General features: G+C 43.6%; 2 protein-coding genes across 9 annotated transcripts in view; one reads left to right on the top strand and one right to left on the bottom strand.

Moving 5' to 3' along the window:
- Positions 1 to 15133, bottom strand: part of BLVRA (biliverdin reductase A) — a 43708-nt gene extending 28575 nt beyond the window's left edge. Inside the window, exons 1-2 of one of the 3 annotated variants that reach the window (XM_061997360.1) lie at positions 15065 to 15133; positions 10700 to 10919 (exon numbers count right to left, since the gene is read on the bottom strand). The gene's annotated coding sequence lies outside the window, so the exon portion shown is untranslated. Of the gene's footprint in view, positions 1 to 3084; positions 3209 to 5286; positions 6933 to 10699; positions 10920 to 15064 lie in introns of those variants that run through there. The other 2 variants (XM_061997359.1, XM_061997358.1) reach the window with 2 other exon arrangements.
- Positions 8530 to 17695, top strand: part of LOC104562438 (cytochrome c oxidase assembly factor 1 homolog) — a 53024-nt gene continuing 43858 nt past the window's right edge. For 4 of the 6 annotated variants that reach the window (XM_061997367.1, XM_061997361.1, XM_061997363.1 and 1 more), the window contains exon 1: positions 8530 to 8616. The gene's annotated coding sequence lies outside the window, so the exon portion shown is untranslated. The remainder of the gene's footprint in view (positions 8617 to 17695) is intronic. The other 2 variants (XM_061997368.1, XM_061997364.1) reach the window with 2 other exon arrangements.

The raw sequence follows: 17695 nt of genomic DNA, 5'->3' as shown, positions 1-17695 counted from the left end.
ATGGCTTACTTTATTAGCCAGTGTAATGCAGCCTTTAATTTAGTGTTTAGGATAGTTACTATACTATAACAGAAACACTAGTTGCTCCAAACAAAGTCTAACTAGTTTATAATGCTATACTGAGAGGAAAAAAGGGGGTGGGGGGTAGTGGGTAGAGGTGAAAAGGGAGAAGCTTCTCTTATGTTAACTGTTGAACTCATATTGTTAAAGTGGTGAATCACACTCATCTGGAACAACAGGCTTCGCAAATGTCATTATCTTTCCCAGTCAGGTGTGTTCTCTGCAATGCTTTCTAATTAGAACAGTTGACTCTTGGTTGCAAACATTAGTCCAGGGAACATTTAAACAAAAAGCCAAAGCTCTTTTTGCTTAGTAGAGAAGAAATAGGTCAGATATACACTTCTATTACAGTTGCACTTATTTTATAAAGTTTCAAGATGTAAACCCAACAGTTTGGCCTTACATAGAATCACAGAATGGTAGGGTTAGAAGGGACCTTTAGAGATCATCCAGTCCAACCTCCCTGCAGAAGCAGGTCCACCTAGATCAGGTCACACAGGAACACGCATGAGAACACTCTCCACGGCTCAAGGCTAGCTCCAGAGGAGAGGGACAGGCCCTCAGCAACCTTTGTTCTACTAAGTTACAACACAACATGTATACATCCAGAGTTTTGGCTTAACTACAGGATTAAGCTGCTAACCTGAGGTTTCAGACTGTTTTTCTTCCCCAAGCTGCATTCCCTCCCCTCTCAGTAACCTTTTCGATGCCTAACAGTGAAGTGCAGTTTGACTGCACTGAGCACTACAGTGTAAGTTTCAGAAAGATCCAAGGTTGCCTAAAAACTAGAGACGAAAACGTTAACCCTAGTCCTATACATGTTGATGTTACTCTACCACTGTGTCAAACACAGGAACTCCTTCCCTGGTGAGATTTCTCCCACTGCAACTCCAACACATCTATCTAAGCTGTTGATGATAGATACTCCACTTCTTTACAGCTTTGGTTTGTTTTTATCTTCGGTTGCCTGACTGTTGCTTACCTAGTCAAGGATGAGCTTCTATGGACAACACCAGTGGTAATGGAAAACACTCTCTGAAGCTTCCTACAACAATTCTGTACAACATGCAGTGCAACATCCTCTCTATAAGCCATATGGAACTGAGGCAACTTCAGAGTCATCATTTAGAAGCAAAAATGCCAGTGTGCATTCCACTCCTGTATGTCACTGAAGTGCTAACAGTAAAGTCTAAGATGGGATGTGATTCCCATTTTAATTTGAGAACTAGTGAGTTAATTTATCTGTCCATCTTCACTTGTTTTGACAAAGACTGTTCATTTTTAGAGCAGAGATGAAAGCGGCCCTCATCCTGTTCTGTCTGCTGAGCCTAGTTTCTGAAGTCTGTGAATACAGAAAACATCGTTCATTTAAAAAAACCCCACAACAGTTTGTCCCTTTGACATTTAAAATGAAGTCTACCAGAGCTGAATGTGGAGGTCTTTCGGAGTTGCTGCGGTTTTTGTTGGAGGGGATGAGTAGCGGGTGTTCAAATATCTAGTTAGCACAACAACTCAGAAAATAAGGACGGTAAAAATAAGAAGTGGAAAACTACAAAGACTGATTCATCTTTTTAGCTATTCAAAATAAGCATTGCCACTCCTTTAAGGATAACACAAACCATACCTCAATGACTTAAACTTCAGTTGCTCACAAACTCAATTCAATGCCTAAAGAAACTGTGAGGAAAAAAAGTTTACTGACCATGTGCATGTAAACTCAGGAGGACAAGTCCAGAACCATCAGGCCTCCAGTATTAGGGAAGTTCCCTGATTCAGTAGTAAGAATTATATCAATTATTAACATTTTACTGCCCATTAGTGAATATCTTTAAGTTGTATGGACTGCTTGCGACAATAGTTTTTATTAAGACTTGAACTGAGGCTTTCTTATATGTGCCAAAAAAATAACTCTAAATATTTACCTATTGCTCTTTGTTTTGTGAAGACTGAACTTCAAGATACATTTATATTATCATAACAAATTTGTCTTTGTTTTCCCATTTATCGACACAAATGGCAGAAAGATGCTCAAACACTGTTATGGATTTTTGGCACAGTGGCATTCTGTATTCCCATCTTCAATCAGAGAACCAACAGCTGAATGACTATTCTCATTCCAGGAAAATTAACTTGGCAAACCAATGCAAAGAGTTTGATAAAAATGACTTCACACAAAATTAGTTCAATAAACTATTTCCCTAATTAACACTAGCTTGACTTTTTTGAACCACATCCAACACAGCTCAGCAGGATGCCAGGACAGTTATATAAAGATTGAGCCTGTCTTTTATTTTTTTAAGACAGTTAGAGATTGGTAGTAGCTGTGACTACAGCATAAAGTAATTATTAATAGTGTGTTTTACACGTGGATTCTGTACTATATCTGAGAACGTAAGAATTACCTTCCTCCCACCAAAGGCTGTCTGGAATACAGCTCTACCACATTCCTTTACAGAAGGAAAATATTTTCCTCCCCACTCTACACATAGGTAAAGTGAGGTATGGCAAGGTTAATGCTGTTTCAGAAGGGAGTGTCAAACACCTGCAGTAAACATGGCTTTTAGAGCGATTTGGAGGAAGTTCAGCCGTTCTAAAAACAGGCCCAGAAGGCACTTTGTAGGAAAGGTTTTAAATGACCTCTCACACTCTCACCATGAAGTGCTCTGGCTACCGAAGGATGCTACCTGGCTACCGCCACATCATCCACAAGTTAACAGTCTTCCTCCCCGCATTTTGGACATTCTCCCAAACAAAGGGCTTTTCCCTTTTCTCTCTCTTTCTTTTTTCCCTCTCTTTTCTCTCTCTGTTCTCCTCCTCCCCGCGGGCTGGCTTGACCCCGCTCGTGTCTTTGGAGCAGCTAGGACAACGTGACTTGTAGGACTTCCCCACTTCTCCACAGCCGAGGGGGAAACGCTGGAGGCAGGCAGTCTTGGGAAGGGGGGAGGGGGAAGGACACACAGAAGACGAAAGCGATGCTTCCAAATCCTAATTACAGTTACCGGGGATTAAACAATAGTCACTAACCTCTTCAGCTCACAGAAGAGAAACGTGATCCTGATTAATAATCCTCCGCTCCCTTCAGCTCCTTCTCACTCACCGTCTGCGGCTGCAGCATATCAGCGCACCGCTCCCTTGCAGCTATCATTGCAGCAACACCCCCTTGGCCGGGAATCCAATAAGGACACTATAGGGGCGGGCTGCAGCGGCGCAGGGGCTGGCGCGGCCGCTGGCCTGGGAGCCGTCACCTGCAGAGCACCGAGCGAGCGGCACGTGGCTAGCAAGGGGCTGACACCACTCTGGGGTAGCCGCCACCGCTGCCAGGCGCTGCTGGAGCTCAGTCCTGCGGTGGGTTGCAGACACCGGAGCATCAGCAGTGCCGATGCCCGCCGAACTGCATCCTTCGGGCTTATGCCGCAGGCTGAGGCTGTGCGGAAGTTTCAGCAGTGCCAAACACACGAAATTCTTCTGCTCACAGCTTTGCTTTATGTTACAGGTGGTATACAGAAAGCCCAGGGACAGCCCACACCAGGTGTTACACAAGCTCTTATTCAAGACTATCTCCTATCCTACAGGGATTGCTTCCTGGCCCACAACATACCGTGCTTAAGCACTAGCTTTTCCTTGGAGAGCCACTTTTTTACCGAGGTCCTACTCCTTCCCTCTTTCTGTTTCTTATCTGCAGCAACAGGACTTGAAGCTGCTTCATTCATAGCTTGGAAGATAAAAACCTGGGAGGGTGCAGCTATTTTCCCCCCAGGTCAGGAGTTTCCCCAATAAAGAGTGTATGAAGTGAGAATGGTCTGAATTCCACAGATCCTTCTTTATCATGTTTGCCGTTCACAGACTATGGTAGAACCTAAAACTGTGTCACGTGGGGACTAGAGGTACAAAGGATCAAATTCTGTACACATTCATCTCAGACATAAAGTAGAAATAACTCTGGAAAGATAAGCAACTATTTTTTTCACCCAAATGTGTTCACTTTAAACTGTTTCTGACAAATCGTGGTGCGTGCTATGTGCATGTAGTAATACCTTAAGTACTCTGTCCTCTCCTCATAAAGCTCAAAAATTCAGTGCAGCTCTAGATTCCTTAACTTCTTTATCCTGAAATTCTGCAAGTTAGGACTGTAAGAGCGATACACCCTTCTTCCCATTTTTTCTTACTCATTTCTTCTGACCAGTTAACTCCCCCGACAGCAAGACTTCAGGAATTCACTTGGCCTCCTCCCAGCTACAGTTGCTTTTCCAGAGTCACATTTTCTGAGCCACTTAAGGAGTTTTAACTTGTGCAGAACTTACATGGTCTAACATAACTTCATCTGAACTTGGGATGTTTCAAACACATCACAAGATGTTCCAAGATTCTTTACTTGCCCCTGTCAAACATATTGTATACCCACAGGCTAAAGCACAGATCTACCAGCAACTCTAATTACAGTTACTACACAACTGCCATAAGGAGAAGCTCCAGAGTGTAACTGAATAATTATCATACAAGACCAATGAGCAGGAAGTTTAAAGTCACTCAAGGCATGAATGAAAGTCTGCAATACATGTGTGGTATTGTATAAAGAAGGATTGGCAAGCCAGGACATATGGTATTTAAAGATACACATCATGACTTTAACATATATGACTGCTAAAGACTAGCACGTGACTGTATGATTAGGATAATGTACTAAATGGATTAGCACGGGATAGGAAACCATAACCAACAGCAGAGCATACAAAAGAAAGCATATGGGAGCAATTAGAGGCAGATGTAACTCAGAGCCTTTGGATTCAGTAACTGTGCTCCCATTTGTACAGCCACATGTTCTACAGGATGCAGGACCTGTCTGATCTCATAACTAACCTTATAAAAAAAAAATACAAGAAAACTACTTTCCAGATGTATCAGGTCCCCAAACCAGGTGGCAGTGGCAACATGCAGTCAAACAGGAGGACACAACAACCAGTCAGGTAACCACTTGCTGTTTCATCCCTGTTAAGGTGGTTTAGCCCTCACTAGGTGCCAAATGCCCACCAAGTTGTTGTATCATTCCCCCTACTAAACTGGAGAGGGGAGACAGGAATATAATGAAAGGTTCCTGAGTTGAGTTAAGGACAGGGAGATCACTCAGCAGTTACCTTCAAGGGCAAAACAGACTCACTTGGGGAGAAATTGTTTGATTTACTAATGAACAATCAAAACAGAGAAGGGAAATGAGAAATAAAACCAAACCTTAAAACATCTCCTTCTTCTTGGGTCTCTCCCTTGTCCACCACCAGTGGAGCAGGGGGATGGGAGTTCCAGTCAGTTCATTGCAGATGGACTTTGCCCCGTTTTCTCTCAGGGGGAGGCCTCCTCACACTTCCCACTGCTACAGTGTGGGGTCCCTCCCGTGGGACAGAGTCCCTCGCAAACTTCTCCAACGTGGGTCCTTCCCATGTTGCATCCCTTTACACACTACCTCAATGTGGGTCATCCACAGGGAGAACAGTCCTTCAGGAACAGACTGCTCTAGTGTGGGTTCCCCCACAGGGTCACAAGTCCTGACAGCAAAACTGGTCCAGCGTGGGCTCCTCTCTCCATGGGTTCTCAGGCCTTGCCAGAAACTTGCTCCACTGTGGGCTTCTCACAGTCACAGTCTCCTTCAGGCATTGACCCGCTCCAGCGTGGGCTCCTCCACAGACTGCAAGTGGATCTCTGTTCCCCTGTGCCCTCCATGGACTGCAGGGGGACAGCTGCCTCACCACGGGCTGCACCACAGGTCACAGGGAGTCTCTGCTGTCCTGTGCCTGGGCACCTGCTCCCCCTGCTTCTCCAGTGACCTTGGTGTCTGCAGAGATGTTCTCACATTCTCACTCCCTGGTGCTGCTGCTGCTGCAGTTCAGCATCTGTAAGGCAGCTTCTTCTCCAATACATTAATCACAGAGGTGTTACCTCCATCTCTAATTAGCTCAGCCTTGGTCAGCTGTGGGTTCATCTTAGAACTGACTGGCACTGGCCCAGCCAGATACAGGGGAAGCTTCTGGCAGCTCTTTGTTTAAAGAAACCACCTCTGTAGCTCCCCTGCTACCAAAACCTGGCCACACAAAACCACTACCCCTGTATACAGCCTTGAGCTCTGACATTTATTCAGGTGGCTCAATAACCAACCCAAAATTTCATTAGACTCCAGGCCTGGTCAAGATTTTGGGGGTGGGATGATACCTTAGGATATTAACTTTTTTTTTAATGCTGAACGTAAAATTAGCTGTTAGCTGGTATATTAAGGAGGTAGTTGTGAAATTCCCACAACATTATGAGGCTATGCCTGAAACAATGAGGCTAATCAGGTAGGAACACTGTGAAACTTGAAGCATAAATGATCACGGTATCTCAACCTACAAGAAGTTGCTCTAAAAGAAATAAAGACTAAGAGTTCACCCATAGCACAATCACAAAAATACAGGCAGAGGTCTCTGTGACCACAAAGGACCATCAAAAGAGATCCTTACCAATCCAATGCATATGCGTATGTGTAATCATTCTGGGAAATTCAATGTATATGTATGTAACAGGGTAATAGAAGCTTCAGCTGATGAAAGACACCATATGCACATTAGGTGGAGGGATCTCCTGTGCACTTAGAACAAAGTCTGAGGGTTCTTTAAAGTACCAGCTTCTATGGTATCAGCGAGAGTGCTTCCTGCAGAGGTGGAAAGAGATATGGGCTCTCAAGGGGCCGTTTGTGGCTGTGAGATGAGTGGCCAGCATGGCAAGAGAAGCTAGGGTCACCAGTGTGGTGACGGTGGGCAGGGGGAAACACTACCCTTGGAAGAAGCAGGAGCCCCTAGCATGGGCATAACTCTACTGAGGTATTGATGTCTTTACACAATGTGTTTCTTTTTCTATATGGAAATATCAGAGACAGTATCTACAAATAAATACCTTTCAATACCAATACAAGTCTACCAAAATTGGATGAGTATTGTACAGCTTACCTCATTGCAAAACCACAAGGAGAAGGCCTGCTGGGGTAGTTAGGCCAACACAGGCTATGGCTGGGAAACATAGACAAGCTTTTGGCACAAAATCGTTCTCCAGGTCTGAAATGTATGAAATGGATTTTTCAGAGAGTAATGAGGTATGTAGGAGTCAGACAACCCTTGAAGGCAAAGGCAATCAGTTCCCACAAAGAAGGGATATTAGTGAAAAAGCATGAGGTGAGAAGAAGTTAAAAAACCTGTAGCTTTGTACATAAAACAGTCTCTTAATAGAGCTTCTTAGGAGCAAAGGAAAAGTTCCCACAAGGCTGGGCCACCCACTCTCTTTTTTGTCCTTTATTTCTCATTGCTTATTTTTTGGCCATATCTGCACATCATTTTGTTCTGCTGATTGTCTTTCCACACCATGTTTCTCTCTGCTGCCACTTTCCATAGTTCTACAACTGTTACGAGTCCTAGCAAGTAGATATATTCATTAACTTCAGTTACAACTTAGCAACCTCTCACTTTGCAATGATTTTTGTCAGGAACAACTAAGCAATGCTAAATAATGTAATCATCATTCTGACAACAGGGTTGAGTAGCAATCACAGGAAGCCCTCCATGGGAAGAAACAGTTTAATTTGGGATAATTCAATAGCAAGTAATATTCTACTAAACCACAGTGGTATGCCAGAAAGTGTAAATAAGAAGCTGGAAACTACTTGGGTAAGAGAACAGATTGGCTTGGCAACAGCCCTGAGAACGCCCGGTTCAAGTCCTCAGCCAGGACACACAATAAATATCAAAGCAAGTACGATGCACTAAGAAACAGCAGTGGACCATACTCCGAAATTATTGGTATACTCACTGTCTAATTTCAGGTGAAATAAAAAACTGCAGCTAGGGCTCAGAATCCTATAATCTAGCAGCGCTCATGCCCACTTTAAAATGCCACTGCCCAAGTGTTGAGCTCAGTGACAGCTCTGGACAGCTCTCTTAAATAAACTCCGACAGGGACATCAGTGTATGGGGTACAATGATGAGGGATAAGTTTGGGATAAAAAAAGGTAGGCTAAAGACAGCAGTAATGAAGATAAATAGGCATATTGGTGTATGGAATCAGATAATCAGATCAGATCCAGAGTGTTTTATTTGAGGATTGCTGGAAATAATTTGGTTTTCAGTTTTAATCCATAAGGGTGTTTTATGGCGCTTCTGTTTGGGTCTTGGCCTGGAAAAGTAATAAAACACCACGAAGAGAGTGGCTCTCCGAACAAGGCAGCGAGTTTAGGAGTGAGTGTTCAGGATTATCAGTACGGAGCTGAGGGGACCAGGGTTACAGGTAGGCCTGCGGTTCGGCATGGCAGCGAGCTGGGAACCACAGCTCCACCGCCAAGGCCACGGCTGCGGGCCACTCGCAAATTCCGGCACAAGCGCCGACGCACAATCCGAGGAACCCGCCGGCCCCTCCCGCAGCCGGCAACGGGCCCCTCCGTCGGCGCTTCCGCCGCCCGGCAGCGCCCCCTGCCGCAGCGCCCCCGGCCGCCACAATGGCGGAGCCCGCTGCCCGCGCCTGAGGCCCGCGCAGGCCGCCGCTGCCGTGAGTGGGGATGGGCCGCGGGGCGCGGTGACGGGCGTCAGGGCGGGACCCGCCGCCTCCCGTCATCCCGCGTGGGCGCCGCACAAAATGGCGGCGGAGCGGGAGGGGGCCGCGGGGTGGGTTTGTTGCGGTCCGTGAGAGGGGCACCCGATACTCAGAAGGCGGTGGGGCTGGAAACGGGGGCACTGAGTGGTTGGCGCGGCCCTGTGGAGGGCAGCGCAGCAGGTGCTCAGACCCCTGAGAGGCGGTATGAGTGCAGGAATTACACGTACACCGTCTTGCAGTGCGGGACCGAGTTAATGGTAACGGCGTTTTAATTACACTTCACCCGCTTTTAGTACAAGGCAAATTTATCTAGCAAGCTATAAACAAAGCCTGATCACTGGAAATGCTCAGGCTACTGTAGTGCTGGTTTCACACACTATCATTCCAGAGCCGCTGCTGCCCAGGGGAGCACTGCCAGCTCTCCTTAAAGGAGGGCAAGGGAATCACCAGTCAGTGCAGTAACCTATCCACTTAGCAGGAAAACTACCATGAAATTTACTTTGTTATTCAAGTACAACTTGATCAAGTTGTTATGAGCAGGTTTCATATTCTGATGTGGCAAAGAAAAGGAATGGCTGATTCTCTCTCTAAAAATGGAAACTCTCCAGTTCAAGACTACTCTCACCACTAAACTGGACAAGGCTTTCCCTGTTCCCACTTCTTGGTGAAGTTGTTTCCTCATGCTTCCTAGCCTAGTTGCTTTTGACTCAATTACTTTACGCTGACTCACACCAACTCTTAAAGTGCAAGAAGGAAGCATGTAGCATGAGGTATAATAGTGGGCCGGATTCTTTCTTTTAGAGGCCGTTTTTGGTAAAGTGGTGAAACCAAACAAACAAGAAGAGCTTCCTCCTTAGGCCGATCTCACGGGCTGAAGTACTAGCAGGCTGTGGCAGCAAGGTGGCCCTCTTCCACTTCCCAGCTGTGCATCGTGCTGTGCCTCTGTCGGGTTTGGTGATCAGATGGCTTTTTGAAAGCTGGTTTTCCAGTGCACCACAGCTTTCTGGACATATGCATACAGCTGCACAGCCCAGCAGAAAGGGAGGAAAAGGGAAGCGAGCACCCTTTCCAGCAGCAACTTACAGCTGCACTTCAATGCAGTGTTAAACTGTACCTACTCTTTAGTTTGAGTCTAAGGTTTGACTGAAATTTGAGCTGTAAACTGGTGTTTCATATTGTGCAGTGGCCCACGTTAAGGGTTCTCAAACTTGGCTGGGGGTGTGGTAGAGAGAGATGCGTGCATGTTGACAGATAACAAAATACTGTCTTTCTGGCAGCTTAGTGCTTAAAGATACTTTTTCTCTTAGTTAAGACTTGGCAAGACTTGCTGCCCTCAGTATCTCAACATAATAAAGTGCTGAAATATCCAAAATCAGCCCAATTCTACTAAACACAAAGGGCAAAGAAAAGTTATCTTAAACAAGCAATGCAGCAATTCTAGAGTTGTTGCATTTATTCCTCTGAGGAAGAAAGGACTCTCATTAAGAGGGGGTGAAGAGGTTAGTCAAACTTAATGTGCCATTTTTTTTGTTAGGTGAGCTTTATTTTAGACTACTGTAAAGTGAATGAAAAAACATGGAAAATGGAGATAAGGAGCTTTTGGGATTAAAAAAAAAAATACCCTCCAAACCCTTCATTACTATCTTAGAGCTTTTTTTAAGTAGTACTTTGCTGTTGCAGTTCTGAAATTAATGAAGTGTGCATGGATTATTGCTGCATGTATCGTACTTCAAAGCTGTTTATTCCCCAGAAGTCAGAGCTTTGCATATCTGTTAATAGAGTACTTTCCAGGCCACTTTTCTAATACAAACTTCTGGCTTTGACTCAATGCCAGAGGAGCAAAAGGAGCAAAATAATATCCTTACCTTTGCAGCTGTGACCACAACATAAAATCAGGCTGGAGGAAGAACAAACGCTGGGGGTTGTTTTCGCTACACTTCAGGTACCTTGAGAGACACGCCTTGACAAGGTGGCTCTTGGGGCAATTGACCTTTTAAATCTTGCCACAGTTTAGCCAGCACAAGTGACTGTAACTTACCTGTTAAACAACACAGCTCTATGGGAGCATCGTTATTGCACACGAGTTTCCCTCAGTTGCCTGTACTACCTTGCCTAGTTTGCAGCTCCAGGGGTGACTTGGCAGCAGCTCAACTTGTGGTTCTGAGAATTAGAAGGGAGCTCTAGGTCTGCGGATCTGAAGGCCACATCAGGTCTAGCATGCTGTAGTGCAGACACTTTACCACTTATCCAACTCCCAACTGTAAAAGTGACACAGAAACAGAAGTCAACAACTCAAGTGCTCAAACACTTATCTTGAAATGCATGCATATTCAAGCAAGGGGGAGGGGAGAGGAAAGGACTTAGCTGGATTTTTCTGTTTGTCTATAGTGCCATTAGTGACTCAGTCTACAGTTTTGAGCTATGATTTTGCCTAACTGAGGAAGTTGCACTGGATTGTTTCTCAGTTTCTGGAAGTAAGCAGCAGTTACATGACCACAAAGCAAACTTCTTGAAGATGCAGTCTTGTATTTTTTTTTCTACTCAGCATATCATAAGAAATAGAGAGTATTTGAGAATGTACTTCTGGAGAGTTACTGGAAAGAAAACTTGAAATTTTACTGACACGATTCCAATTGTCAGTTCAGCATTGCTTCTCAGTCTCTTCCCTGTAGTGAGCAACTTGAAAATCACCACCAGTAATTAACACTGGCATTTGCTTTTAAGTGTGTTTCAGGGATGCTTTCTGTTATTAGAGTGTCTTTTGTTAGGTGACAGAATACTTTCATCTGGTGGGGTGGCAGCAGTGGGGTTTTTTTTTGGTTAACAACTGCACAGCAGTAATAACAGTTGTATTTAAAACACACACAGATCCACTACCCCATGGTTAAGAGTAATTTGCTTTTCTTGGTATTTACATATTTTCATTAAGTGATTGCATACATCAGCATAATACATAGTCCCTGTTTCCAGAGCGCTCAGAATACTCTGCATATCTTCAGTACTCCACAAGTCATTTGGAGGCATTTGCTCTGCTTTCTCACCCCTCGCTACAGCAAATAAAGTCACTTTTGCTATTAATTAGATCACTACACTAAATGTAGTATGCTCGGTTATCTGTTACCTAAAAATTGGTCTGCTGTCACATTGTTAGACCTCTCCTGGATCAAACTGAAGGCACATGGGAAAGGGAATGTTTTCTTTTTCCCTACCTGTAGCTGTATGTGTTTTGAAGAGCAGCTTTGTAAGCTTCTTCCATTAACTAACAAAAAGATAGAAATCTTCCTTGTCCCTGTGTACCTCCTCCAGATGAGGATTAACTTCAGAAATGACAGCAGCAATCTCCCAGTGTGTTTCTGTGCTCCAGCACTAGGGTAGATTCTCACTGTAGAGCCAAGAGCGTGCTTTTTAAAGCAAATTATCTCCGTATACTGCACTTTGACTTGAAGTTTCCAGATGTACCACCAAAGGGTTCACTGTAGGAGAATGCCCAACACCCTACAGAACTAAAGATGTGGAAAAGTCCATGACAGCAGGCAAGAGCTAGTCTAAACAAACCACAGACACACAACCTACATAGTGGGAGCACAGCCCTCAGCATCGGGTATTTTGATGCACAGACCTATACTTACTCCTGATGTAAATATAGCCTCTAGTAATTGCAAGGGAGATCAGTCCAGCATTAAAATAATTAGAAATTGATGTATTGAACTCCTGCAGATAGAAAATCCATAAGGAACAGGAATATCCACAGGGAAGTTTTATGCAACAGACATCTAACAAGAGTCTGAAAGGCCTCAGGCCAGTGCTTTCCAGTCTTTTACCACCCTAGGGTCTCTATAACTGGTTGTGTGGTGTTGATGAACACCACAAATTGAAGGTGTAAATAACAGGGTGGTACACCAAGATCTGGACTGCTTGAAAAGGCATGCTACTCTGAACAAGATTCATTTCAATATAACATGAAAAATCATTCTCCTGAGGCTGGGAAATGTACATAGGGTACCTAGGAGGCAGGAGAAGATACTCAGAATGCAGAGACATTTATAGATACTAGACTGCCTAATGAGAGTTCACTTTGACAAGTAGAAGTCTTGCATAAGACACAAATTAACAGTCAAGCAGGGATTTATGTCCTGTCCATGGCATAAGAGAGGCATGAAAGTAATGTTAACATAAAAGCCAGGCACAGAAACACAGGGTAGAAGATTAGAGAACAGCAAGAGCCTGCAATAACCTGGAAAGTATTCTAGGTAAGAGCAATCAGGCTTGATGACATGTGCTTTGAGACAATTCAGATGCTTTCCATACAGATGTGCAGTTTTAGAAATTGCTGCTAGGCTGCTCTTCAGCCTACTGGGAAAAAACCGTACAAGCCAGTAGGAGAAAGTCCAAGCTAGCCGTGTAAAAAGCTAAGGATAATGTAGATGGACACCCAGCGAGGAGAACAAACCATGAAATGCCTTCTTTAGCAGCACCATTTTTTTTCCAAAGTCTTAAAATAAGGAGCAGTATTGTCTTTAGAGTCTCTTCAGATCTTGTCAGCTCAATGCAGACATCACCAAGTAAAGTCTTTGACTTGCATACACAGCCTTGCACACTTTGATCTCCTATACCATTTTCTTTTGGCCTGTCTACAAAATCACACTTCTCCAAGACACATAGGAAGCATCTTTTCAGTGGCCTTCTCTGAGAGCAGCCTTGCCAAGCAGTTGACAGAATCATTTTTCCTCTATGTTGCCTGTGCACCATTATCTCCAATTGTAATAAAGATGGACTCTAAAGAAACATTTACTGTGTTTGATGGGATTAGTTGTCCAGTAAGTATGTTATTAATGAGTATTCAGAGGAAAGAGACATAGCCTAGCTATCTAAACAAGTGACATGGAACTGTTTTCACATGTAAGTTTCATTCAATAAAAGTTTGAGGCTTAAATTTTTGCTTTGTCCCCTTAGCATCACCTCTCCTTGAGCTCCAGAGAGATACAACATGATGTAGGTCATACAACCAATTTTGACTACTGAATTTAGATGGAAGAATTCTGTTGTTATTCTACTAGGACTGGAAAGCAAATGTTGGCACTTAGAGCTACAGCGTGAGCTGCTGCAACAAGTTTATGAAAATCCTCCCTTAAATAGAAAGCAGAGAACTGCATGTGAGTTATTAAAGCTGCAGCTATCTGAGCTTAATCCTGGCATCCAGGAACATTTCCTTAGGTTTTACCAGGTATGTATATTTGTGCGCAGAGCTTTACAAGCACTGAGAGAGAAAACCAAAAGGCACAAGCTTTCTGAACCTGCAGCAGAGTTAAAAAGATACACCATAGTAGCACAGGTGAAGAAAAAAAGTTGTTATGTGTAACTGTCATTACATTTGGTCTGGGCACAAAGGTTCTTTGGAAGGGCTGGTTTGCAACATTCCTATAGGTAGCATAGTTGGAAATCTTACCTTAAAAGATTATTTACCTCCCTGTGCTGTATAGGAGTACATTAAGGAGAAGCTCAAGGAGAAGCCATCACAGGCCACTTAGAAAAAGGCAAATAATATCTTACCATGAAGCCCATATACACCAAACAACAGTCTTCAGTCCTTTTCTTAAACAAAATAAATCAAAGCATTATATCATAGCACATTTTCACTTAGTTTCCTACCTAAAGGTGGCTGTAGACTCCTGCTGCAAAATGACTCCTCTTTGTACTAGAACATCCCAGGTACTTTCTCTGATACCTATCACCTGCTACTCTTTATAGCCTTTCTCCTTGGAGCTTCCTGAGTGCAAAGCTTCAAGTTAAAAAATATGCTAACTCTGAACAACCCAAAAGTGGTGAGAAGCATGTTTCACCCTGTCTGTATCCTGCTAGGTATTGAGAACTAATTCTGAAACATAAGTTGTCCAAATTTTTGTTACTTCTCTTTTTTTCTACTTGGGAATTAATTACAAATTCCACAGGCTTCTGAGTAAATTAACAGAACTCCAGGGGTGTGTATGAATCACAACCACTGTTAAACAGGGTGTTTTCTTCCCTTCTTTATTACAAAATCTACAGAGATCTCCACACTGCTTCCATTTAATTTAATTCTATTTGCCACCAACTTCAATGTATAGCTCAGGTCCAGATTCATTAACAGAATGGAAAGACTTACTGAAAACGTCGATGTAGTAGAAAGATGATTAGAAGCTGAGCAGTTGCTTTTACATGCTAAACGTGCACTGGCTTGGTGAGGTCATTTCCTGAACCTAAACTGTAAACAAGCAACCTTGCAAAGTTGCCAAGCTGTGTACGGGATGCTGGATGCCTCTCTTGGAAATGATGACAAAGCTAACAATCCTCACCTCACTGACAGTGGTGGTGAAACATTTTCCGTGTACTTGACTGGAGCCAGGATTTTGCTGTAGGCACTTACCCTCTGATTTTGCATGAGTTAATGCACACAGTAAATTCCTCTGGAAGTCGTTTGAGCTCCTCTCCTCTGCAGTTCTCCCTTTTTCATTAGAATAAAATAAAAATAATAAGAGTTTTAAGATGCTTTCCTAAACCATCTTCATCTCCATTCCCCTTTTTAAATGAGACTGAATAGATACCTTTCCATCATTCTGCTTGAGCAACACCACTGACATCACTTTCACACTGTATTAGTCAGAATTTCAAAGCACTTAACAAATATTAAGTATTGTGTCTCTGTGAGGTATTCAAGTAATTAATTTTATAAGCCAATGCCATATAAAGGAGCAAGAAGGGTGGATTCTCACATTAGTGCATAGCCTTTTATTTGCTTACTGTTATTTTCTCCACGGGTGTCTAGACCTGAATTAATTTCCTTATGCAGCTTCTGTAGTGGCTGCAGTAACAGGAACGTTTGTGAAGCTGCACTGCAAGACACCTCTCGTATTTCCAATATGTGGAAGTATGTCCTCATTTCTTGCAAATGGAGATATGGTAAATCAAGTTAGGAGAGAAGACAGGTGAAGAAGTTGGGAGTCGAGCTCCAGCGTTGTTTTCAATTCGTCAGAACAGGCATTCCAAAACTTCTCTTGTCCTCTGTTTGCTTTTCTACAGGTAGTGAAGGATTTTCTTGATGTTGCAGGCTTCTTTTTCCCCACACACATTTGCTCTTTCCTTCTTGAAATCCCACTTAGGTAGGTTTTGAGGACTTCATAAATTTGTTCAGGCTTTCCAGATGTCTGGTGGCTGTAGGGAGCAGATATTTCTGAACTCATTGCAACTGGAAACTCTGGACATGAGCACTGTGAGCATGCACTGCAGCTACAGAATATGAAGCAGCCTAGCAAGAGCAGCTCTGTGTGCTGTGCTGCTCAGCCATGCACAGTAAGTGCAAAACTCTTCAGAAGCAACAGACTTGATGTACACATACTGTGCAGCTACAAAGACTCTGTGCAGTCAGCCCCATACTTTCATGGGGGAGCTATGCGGTTATTTGCATATACATCCTCTGGCTCCTGGTTGTGCTGCAGCTGCTGCACACACACATACTTTTTTCTACCCATGCACTCCTCTGCAGACAGAAGGGATTCCTGCCCCTCTAGTTTGCATCCTTATGTCCACATTCCTCCAAAGCAGCAACCATCAGGACCCATATTTGTTATACTTCTCCCTTTGATTCTCACTTCCCTTCTAATGACAATCCTTCCATGACACTGCTTCCATGAGACACCCCGTGTCAAATTCAGAGTTTGTTATTGCCAGAAGAGAGATGTGGCAGTCCTGGCAATCCTTGCTCTTGGTCATGCTGCTGCTTACCTTGCACTGGTTCTAGCATGAAATGAGGTTGTGGTGAGTTGAGTGTTGGTCTGTTCTCCCAAGTTACAAGCGAAAGGATAAGAGAAAATGGCCTAAAGTTGTGCCAGGTGAAGTTTAGATTAGATATTACAAAAAATTTCTTACCCAAAAGGGTTGTGAAGCCCTGGCACAGGCTGCCCAGGGCAGTGGTAGAGTCACCGTCACTGGAGGTATTCCACAGCTGTGTTGCTGTGGGGCTGAGGGACACGGTTCAGTGGTGGCTGCAGCAGTGCTGAGGGAATGGTCGGACTAGATGTTGAAGGTCTTTTTCAACCTAAACAATTCTATAATTCTATGTGCTGGATCCATCCATTAGCCACCTTCACCTATTGGTCTGGAAGAAAATGAGCAGAAAGGTAGACAGCTTTCCATGGGATAGCAAGGTAAATCAGCTGACAAAGGACAATTCTAAGATAAAGGATGAGAGGGGTACTCGAGCTGCTGCAAGTGCAGCCCAGAACCTGGGAAAGAGATTGAGAGAATTGACCTTGCATTTGAGTAACAGTGACTTGCTGGATCAACTTGGCTGCCTAAGCAGTAGTTTGAATTCTTTCTTTCACAGAATGTGGGCCCTTCTTTGCCTCTTTTTCCTCTTCCCCTGGTCATTTATAGCTGTGTCGTTCAATCTGAGGAAACTTGGGTGGATTCACAGGTTTTATCACTCTGCCACATGTAAGAGTACAGTTTTTGGAGCAGTTAACAAGGATTTTCTGTATCATGGTCTTACAAGCAATTGCATATGAACTTTAATATGCTTTTGTGGTCTCAAACCAGTTGGGTTGTTTGTTTTTCCCCAGCTGTTCATGTATTGGAGGCAAAAAGCACTGCTATCACGATGTTTGGAAACCTCTATGTTTTTTAAACATGCTTGTTCTGATTCTAAAGTATCCTCAAAAAAAAAGCTATGAATCCCTTGTGTTGCTCTCTTGAACTAGTTTCTGAATTGTACCTAAAGCTAAATACAGCTCACAGATTGTGTGGCAACTGCTTTGAAATTAAACAGAAATTTGAGAGGCTTCTGTTGGCTTCCTTGGAGAGTGTCAAGCACATGATATATTCCTCCCAGTCCCCTGGAAAACGAATAAATCAATTTTAAAATCCACTTCCCCCCACACACACACTGCGTAACATCCAGCTAGATTTGAGCTGGAAGAGCAGAAAATCAAAATGTGATGAAATGCTGATTATTCCTTCAGCATTGTTCGAGAAACGGTGGCAGACTTCTGCGCATTAACAG

Source organism: Colius striatus, chromosome 5, assembly GCF_028858725.1.
Source record: "Colius striatus isolate bColStr4 chromosome 5, bColStr4.1.hap1, whole genome shotgun sequence".
NCBI classification, from domain to species: domain Eukaryota; kingdom Metazoa; phylum Chordata; class Aves; order Coliiformes; family Coliidae; genus Colius; species Colius striatus.
The sequence above is the reverse complement of the archived record's forward strand: the minus strand, read 5'-3'. Positions and strand labels throughout refer to the sequence as shown.